Below are 10,000 nucleotides of genomic sequence, written 5' to 3'. Positions count from 1 at the left end.
AGCCGAGACACCCGACTCCACTCCCGAGAAAGATGGACAGCTTCTATGCATGAAGCTCGGCTACAAGGAAGAGCACCCTCTCCCCTTCACCAAAGCATGGAGAGCCGGGAAAGACTCAACACGCAAGCGAGCCCTCATCCTACAGTTTGCAGGAGAGATGGAGAGGGTCACCTTCATGAGGAAGAGGGTCATACTACGGGGTTTAGAGGGAGCTCCTATTTTCTTGGATGATGATCTCACGAGGATGCAGCTTGAGCATAGGAGAACTTGCATGCCACGAGTCTTACACGTGAGGAGAGAAGGCAAGAAGGCCTTCTATCGAGATGGTCGGGTCATCATTGATGGCCGGCCCATGGATTAGCGGTTTGGGGCCTATGGGACACAGACCAGGCCACTGACAGAGATACACATAGAAGTATGGAACTGTAATGGTTCACTATGGGTGCAACCTGGACGACTGGAGCATGTTATGGTGGGGAGAGACATCATACTTCTGACAAAGACACATCAGAGCCCAGAGAGAGGGCTACCTCGAGTAGAGGGATTCCAGTGGGAGTCAGCATACAGGAGGACCACACGCCAGGGTACCTCGAGAGGGTCGGGGGGAGTAGCAGTCCTATTCAAACGGGAGCTACAGGGGAGATTGAGAGTGGTAGCACAGGATCCAGAGGCCAGATACATGTGGATCAGCTTACAGCTCTCACAGGACAGGGTTATATACATAGCTCTATGTTACTTTTCTCCATCAGGATCCTCCTATGTCATTACAGAGGACATGCCACAGGAGGAGGAGATAGGAGCCTCGCCATACACTTGTCTGTCAGAGGAGATTATGCATTATTCTACACTAGGGGAAGTATTTCTTATGGGCGACTTCAATGCCCACACACAGAGCAGACAGTGTGAGGTGTATGACTATGATGACATGGAGATCCTCCACCCTGTGGATCCAGAGGAGATAGGGGCTAGTCGGGCATCAGAGGACACTGGACCAGACAGAGGACATTATGGGGACCACTTACTAGAGTTGGGAGCCAGGTATCGTCTCGTTATTTATAACGGGATGCTACAGTGGCCGGGATCAGGAGGGCTGACATGCTTCCCACATGGGGGTCATACACGGACCGGAGACACGGTGGTAGACTACATTATGGGGTCTTTGGAGGCATCACAGCTTGTCACCTCATTCTCCATTCCACCTCGTCCTATTGGGGCAGATCATACATACTTGGCATTTTCACTAGCCGGATCACCAATATCACCAGCCCCCCACATACCGACGCCACACACTACCATCTACTTCACACATGACATGGCAGACATATACACTGGCAGAGTAGAGGATGGGCTCCTACTCATGGATCCCCTAGCATCTATGGATACCATTACAGCCCAGCTCGCATCACTCCTACACACGGCTGCATTACAGAGCTTCCCACATCGTGTACACTCAGGAGAGCCTGCGAGACCTAGGACTATGCCCCAGAACAGATGGTATGATGACGAGTGCAGAGCCCTATACTCACGACTCCGCATACAGAGAGCTTTGGGAGCCATCATAGAGCAGGAGTCGAGGAGAGAGATGAGGAGACTTACTCGCCGCAAAAGGCGGGCCTTCGCAGAGATGCAGGAGCTAGAGATCTTTCATTTCTTCATGAGTAGAGATAGCCCTGTCTCATTGCGGCACTTCAGAGAGCCCCGGACCCCGACACCTATTTGCAGACCCACAGACATGGCACACATATGCAGAGGGTCTATACCATGCCCCACAGCAGCCACCTATACCTCAGCCACAGGAGCCTCGACCTACCACAGCTAGCTTCTTTACCCACTCGCGATGGTACAGGAAGCTATCCGCCGCCTACAGCATGGACGGGCCGCCGACCATATGGGCCTGCAGGGTGAGCATCTCATATATGCAATAGATTCTTTAGCTCCTTTTCTTGCACACCTGTTTAACAGGGCACTAGCAGAGGGTTTGCCTGCGGAGTGGACAATGCACACCATTGTGCCGATTCACAAAACAGGGGATATGCTCGATCCGAGCAACTACAGGACGGTTATGGTTGGCCACGTGCTGGCCAAACTCTATGGTGCAGTGCTGGAGCAGGAGCTTAGCTTATATGCTGAGCGAGCAGGTTTACGCTCATCAGGGCAGGCAGGCTTCAGGAGAGCTTTCTCTACCACTGACCATGTATTCACTTTGAGATGTATGATTGATCAGGCCAGAGTGAGAAAGAGAAAGCTCTATTGCTGCTTTGTGGATTTCCGCAAGGCATTTGACACAGTACCACGAGAGAGGCTCTTTCAGCGCCTGTAGTCTCTTGGCATACCAGCAGATATGACATGGGGCATCTATGCATTATATGAGCAGGTTTTTGGGCGAGTCAGATGTCCAGGAGGTATGTCCGAGACTATTGCTAGCACCATTGGTGTGAAGCAAGGATGCCCACTTTCCCCCACGCTATTTGGGTTATACATTGATGAGGTGGCTGACTTCATTACACGGGGAGGCGGAGATGGAGTTGATTTAGCAGGTACCTCAGTACATATTATACTCTATGCTGATGATATTGTATTAGTGTCTGAGTCCCCAGGTGGTCTACAGCAGCATCTACATGCACTCCATGATTTCTGCACACAGAGGGGTCTTACTGTGAACCTTGGGAAAACCAAGGTTATGGTCTTTCATACATCGAGACAGGGCAGGAGTCAGCTGACATTCACTCTCGCCGGGAGGTGGTGACATCATACGTGTACCTAGGGGTTACCTTCTCTGCAGCCAGCCACACGCTTTACCATGGGTTCAGCAGCCAGAGCTAGATTGACACGGGGATATGCAGCATTGGCTATGTTAGAGAGACAGTGCCACCAGGCGCATTTTCAGGAGCCCCGGACGAAGGGGTGGCTATTTGACACATTAGTCACACCGGCATTGATGTATGGAGCAGTAGTATGGGCGCCAGGCCTTGCTACCCATTGGTGGACACAGATAGAGAGACCACATGCCCTCATGATGGCACGCATGATACGCAGCAAACCGTCAGTACCTCATGACATTATCCGAGCAGAGTTTGCTGCGCCTCCTATGATGGTAGAGGCCATATTTCAGACTATATGCCTGCTAGACAGATTCAGAGAGATGCCACAGGACAGATTATCATACAGAGCTTTTCAATCATCTAGACAGTTGGCTGAGGCAGGAGACAGAGGATCATGGTATGCACAGGTCACACATTGGTTCTCACAGCATGGCCTAGACATGGATCATCTACCACCATTCCAGTATGACAGGGATGCACCACATATCCGTCTCTCTCATAGTGAGAGGAACAGAGTATTGAGACAGGATCTATGGCAGCTCTATACACGAGAGACATGGATATCGCCTACACAGCCTCTTCCACCGAAGATGCTATACAGAGATCACTTCATGAGTATCACTGATGATGGATTTATAGAGAGGCCTAGATACATGGAGGGCTTTTTACCACACGGCTCCCGAGTGGCTATTGGTCAGCTCAGAGTTTCATCACACCGATTGGAGAGCAGAGACACTTAGAGCCCGCAGGAGACAGAGGACACCTGGCTTTCGGACACCACGCCTATACCAGAGAGAGATGACAGAGATCAGAGCTCAGTTTCACAGAGAGGGTGCGGAGCGACTGGCTCGCTTCAGAGCACACCCAGGCATGTTCTTCAAGGAGCTGTGGACACCCCCTTCACTGATGTATACCATTTTATACCCCCAGTATGGTACAGGATGGAGCTAGCTAGGTTGCATATCATGATTGTATACTCCATGCATATATCTTTGCATTCTCCTAGTAATAGAGCTCCATCTCCTGCACACCCAGATTCAGCTTTCTTTATTCAGTACTTTTTCATTTTGTTGGGATGACAGAGGATACCCCATACAGGTACTCCGATTTGTCTCATAGGCCGAGTTCGGTCTTTTGGAAGACGTTAATAAAATCTTTCTTTCTTTCTTTCTCTCTCTCTCTCTCTCTCTCACACACACACACACACAGTCACACCTCTCTCTCTCTCTCTCATGCATACACTGCACATGTACTGTCTCTTCTCACACCCCCTCACAGTCACACCTCTCTCTCTCTCTCTCTCTCTCTCTCTCTCTCTCTCATGCATACACTGCACATATACTGTCTCTTCTCACACCCCCTCACATACATAGAAACTCTCTTTCTCTCTCTCTCTCTCTCTCTCTCTCTCTCTCTCTCTCTCTCTCTCTCTCTCTCATGCATACACTGCACATATACTGTCTCTTCTCACACCCCCTCACATACATAGAAACTCTCTTTCTCTCTCTCTCTCTCTCTCTCTCTCTCTCTCTCTCTCTCTCTCTCTCCCCTCTCCCACACACACACACATACTTGCACGCTCATCTGTGTGACTGTGTGTGTACATACACACGTGTCTGTGATTATGTAATGTCGACTTCATGCCACCTCGTCCTATTGGGGCAGATCATACATACTTGGCATTTTCACTAGCCGGATCACCAATATCACCAGCCCCCCACATACCGACGCCACACACTACCATCTACTTCACACATGACATGGCAGACATATACACTGGTAGAGTAGAGGATGGGCTCCTACTCATGGATCCCCTAGCATCTATGGATACCATTACAGCCCAGCTCGCATCACTCCTACACACGGCTGCATTACAGAGCTTCCCACATCGTGTACACTCAGGAGAGCCTGCGAGACCTAGGACTATGCCCCAGAACAGATGGTATGATGACGAGTGCAGAGCCCTATACTCACGACTCCGCATACAGAGAGCTTTGGGAGCCATCATAGAGCAGGAGTCGAGGAGAGAGATGAGGAGACTTACTCGCCGCAAAAGGCGGGCCTTCGCAGAGATGCAGGAGCTAGAGATCTTTCATTTCTTCATGAGTAGAGATAGCCCTGTCTCATTGCGGCACTTCAGAGAGCCCCGGACCCCGACACCTATTTGCAGACCCACAGACATGGCACACATATGCAGAGGTTCTATACCATGCCCCACAGCAGCCACCTATACCTCAGCCACCACAGGAGCCTCGACCTACCACAGCTAGCTTCTTTACCCACTCGCGATGGTACAGGAAGCTATCCGCCGCCTACAGCATGGACGGGCCGCCGACCATATGGGCCTGCAGGGTGAGCATCTCATATATGCAGTAGATTCTTTAGCTCCTTTTCTTGCACACCTGTTTAACAGGGCACTAGCAGAGGGTTTGCCTGCGGAGTGGACAATGCACACCATTGTGCCGATTCACAAAACAGGGGATATGCTCGATCCGAGCAACTACAGGACGGTTATGGTTGGCCACGTGCTGGCCAAACTCTATGGTGCAGTGCTGGAGCAGGAGCTTAGCTTATATGCTGAGCGAGCAGGTTTACGCTCATCAGGGCAGGCAGGCTTCAGGAGAGCTTTCTCTACCACTGACCATGTATTCACTTTGAGATGTATGATTGATCAGGCCAGAGTGAGAAAGAGAAAGCTCTATTGCTGCTTTGTGGATTTCCGCAAGGCATTTGACACAGTACCACGAGAGAGGCTCTTTCAACGCCTGTAGTCTCTTGGCATACCAGCAGATATGACATGGGGCATCTATGCATTATATGAGCAGGTTTTTGGGCGAGTCAGATGTCCAGGAGGTATGTCCGAGACTATTGCTAGCACCATTGGTGTGAAGCAAGGATGCCCACTTTCCCCCATGCTATTTGGGTTATACATTGATGAGGTGGCTGACTTCATTACACGGGGAGGCGGAGATGGAGTTGATTTAGCAGGTACCTCAGTACATATTATACTCTATGCTGATGATATTGTATTAGTGTCTGAGTCCCCAGGTGGTCTACAGCAGCATCTACATGCACTCCATGATTTCTGCACACAGAGGGGTCTTACTGTGAACCTTGGGAAAACCAAGGTTATGGTCTTTCATACATCGAGACAGGGCAGGAGTCAGCTGACATTCACTCTCGCCGAGAGGTGGTGACATCATACGTGTACCTAGGGGTTACCTTCTCTGCAGCCAGCCACACGCTTTACCATGGGTTCAGCAGCCAGAGCTAGATTGACACGGGGATATGCAGCATTGGCTATGTTAGAGAGACAGTGCCACCAGGCGCATTTTCAGGAGCCCCGGACGAAGGGGTGGCTATTTGACACATTAGTCACACCGGCATTGATGTATGGAGCAGTAGTATGGGCGCCAGGCCTTGCTACCCATTGGTGGACACAGATAGAGAGACCACATGCCCTCATGATGGCACGCATGATACGCAGCAAACCGTCAGTACCTTATGACATTATCCGAGCAGAGTTTGCTGCGCCTCCTATGATGGTAGAGGCCATATTTCAGACTATATGCCTGCTAGACAGATTCAGAGAGATGCCACAGGACAGATTATCATACAGAGCTTTTCAATCATCTAGACAGTTGGCTGAGGCAGGAGACAGAGGATCATGGTATGCACAGGTCACACATTGGTTCTCACAGCATGGCCTAGACATGGATCATCTACCACCATTCCAGTATGACAGGGATGCACCACATATCCGTCTCTCTCATAGTGAGAGGAACAGAGTATTGAGACAGGATCTATGGCAGCTCTATACACGAGAGACATGGATATCGCCTACACAGCCTCTTCCACCGAAGATGCTATACAGAGATCACTTCATGAGTATCACTGATGATGGATTTATAGAGAGGCCTAGATACATGGAGGGCTTTTTACCACACGGCTCCCGAGTGGCTATTGGTCAGCTCAGAGTTTCATCACACCGATTGGAGAGCAGAGACACTTAGAGCCCGCAGGAGACAGAGGACACCTGGCTTTCGGACACCACGCCTATACCAGAGAGAGATGACAGAGATCAGAGCTCAGTTTCACAGAGAGGGTGCGGAGCGACTGGCTCGCTTCAGAGCACACCCAGGCATGTTCTTCAAGGAGCTGTGGACACCCCCTTCACTGATGTATACCATTTTATACCCCCAGTATGGTACAGGATGGAGCTAGCTAGGTTGCATATCATGATTGTATACTCCATGCATATATCTTTGCATTCTCCTAGTAATAGAGCTCCATCTCCTGCACACCCAGATTCAGCTTTCTTTATTCAGTACTTTTTCATTTTGTTGGGATGACAGAGGATACCCCATACAGGTACTCCGATTTGTCTCATAGGCCGAGTTCGGTCTTTTGGAAGACGTTAATAAAATCTTTCTTTCTTTCTCTCTCTCTCTCTCTCTCTCTCTCACACACACACACACACAGTCACACCTCTCTCTCTCTCTCTCATGCATACACTGCACATGTACTGTCTCTTCTCACACCCCCTCACAGTCACACCTCTCTCTCTCTCTCTCTCTCTCTCTCTCTCTCTCATGCATACACTGCACATATACTGTCTCTTCTCACACCCCCTCACATACATAGAAACTCTCTTTCTCTCTCTCTCTCTCTCTCTCTCTCTCTCTCTCTCTCTCTCATGCATACACTGCACATATACTGTCTCTTCTCACACCCCCTCACATACATAGAAACTCTCTTTCTCTCTCTCTCTCTCTCTCTCTCTCTCTCTCTCTCTCCCCTCTCCCACACACACACACATACTTGCACGCTCATCTGTGTGACTGTGTGTGTACATACACACGTGTCTGTGATTATGTAATGTCGACTTCATGCCACCTCGTCCTATTGGGGCAGATCATACATACTTGGCATTTTCACTAGCCGGATCACCAATATCACCAGCCCCCCACATACCGACGCCACACACTACCATCTACTTCACACATGACATGGCAGACATATACACTGGTAGAGTAGAGGATGGGCTCCTACTCATGGATCCCCTAGCATCTATGGATACCATTACAGCCCAGCTCGCATCACTCCTACACACGGCTGCATTACAGAGCTTCCCACATCGTGTACACTCAGGAGAGCCTGCGAGACCTAGGACTATGCCCCAGAACAGATGGTATGATGACGAGTGCAGAGCCCTATACTCACGACTCCGCATACAGAGAGCTTTGGGAGCCATCATAGAGCAGGAGTCGAGGAGAGAGATGAGGAGACTTACTCGCCGCAAAAGGCGGGCCTTCGCAGAGATGCAGGAGCTAGAGATCTTTCATTTCTTCATGAGTAGAGATAGCCCTGTCTCATTGCGGCACTTCAGAGAGCCCCGGACCCCGACACCTATTTGCAGACCCACAGACATGGCACACATATGCAGAGGTTCTATACCATGCCCCACAGCAGCCACCTATACCTCAGCCACCACAGGAGCCTCGACCTACCACAGCTAGCTTCTTTACCCACTCGCGATGGTACAGGAAGCTATCCGCCGCCTACAGCATGGACGGGCCGCCGACCATATGGGCCTGCAGGGTGAGCATCTCATATATGCAGTAGATTCTTTAGCTCCTTTTCTTGCACACCTGTTTAACAGGGCACTAGCAGAGGGTTTGCCTGCGGAGTGGACAATGCACACCATTGTGCCGATTCACAAAACAGGGGATATGCTCGATCCGAGCAACTACAGGACGGTTATGGTTGGCCACGTGCTGGCCAAACTCTATGGTGCAGTGCTGGAGCAGGAGCTTAGCTTATATGCTGAGCGAGCAGGTTTACGCTCATCAGGGCAGGCAGGCTTCAGGAGAGCTTTCTCTACCACTGACCATGTATTCACTTTGAGATGTATGATTGATCAGGCCAGAGTGAGAAAGAGAAAGCTCTATTGCTGCTTTGTGGATTTCCGCAAGGCATTTGACACAGTACCACGAGAGAGGCTCTTTCAACGCCTGTAGTCTCTTGGCATACCAGCAGATATGACATGGGGCATCTATGCATTATATGAGCAGGTTTTTGGGCGAGTCAGATGTCCAGGAGGTATGTCCGAGACTATTGCTAGCACCATTGGTGTGAAGCAAGGATGCCCACTTTCCCCCATGCTATTTGGGTTATACATTGATGAGGTGGCTGACTTCATTACACGGGGAGGCGGAGATGGAGTTGATTTAGCAGGTACCTCAGTACATATTATACTCTATGCTGATGATATTGTATTAGTGTCTGAGTCCCCAGGTGGTCTACAGCAGCATCTACATGCACTCCATGATTTCTGCACACAGAGGGGTCTTACTGTGAACCTTGGGAAAACCAAGGTTATGGTCTTTCATACATCGAGACAGGGCAGGAGTCAGCTGACATTCACTCTCGCCGAGAGGTGGTGACATCATACGTGTACCTAGGGGTTACCTTCTCTGCAGCCAGCCACACGCTTTACCATGGGTTCAGCAGCCAGAGCTAGATTGACACGGGGATATGCAGCATTGGCTATGTTAGAGAGACAGTGCCACCAGGCGCATTTTCAGGAGCCCCGGACGAAGGGGTGGCTATTTGACACATTAGTCACACCGGCATTGATGTATGGAGCAGTAGTATGGGCGCCAGGCCTTGCTACCCATTGGTGGACACAGATAGAGAGACCACATGCCCTCATGATGGCACGCATGATACGCAGCAAACCGTCAGTACCTTATGACATTATCCGAGCAGAGTTTGCTGCGCCTCCTATGATGGTAGAGGCCATATTTCAGACTATATGCCTGCTAGACAGATTCAGAGAGATGCCACAGGACAGATTATCATACAGAGCTTTTCAATCATCTAGACAGTTGGCTGAGGCAGGAGACAGAGGATCATGGTATGCACAGGTCACACATTGGTTCTCACAGCATGGCCTAGACATGGATCATCTACCACCATTCCAGTATGACAGGGATGCACCACATATCCGTCTCTCTCATAGTGAGAGGAACAGAGTATTGAGACAGGATCTATGGCAGCTCTATACACGAGAGACATGGATATCGCCTACACAGCCTCTTCCACCGAAGATGCTATACAGAGATCACTTCATGAGTATCACTGATGATGGATTTATAGAGAGGCCTAGATACATG

This window comes from Cibotium barometz, chromosome 17 (assembly GCF_041138505.1).
Source record: "Cibotium barometz isolate CiBa-2024 chromosome 17, ASM4113850v1, whole genome shotgun sequence".
In the NCBI taxonomy this organism is placed as follows: Eukaryota; Viridiplantae; Streptophyta; class Polypodiopsida; order Cyatheales; family Cibotiaceae; genus Cibotium; species Cibotium barometz.
The sequence above is the reverse complement of the archived record's forward strand: the minus strand, read 5'-3'. Positions refer to the sequence as shown.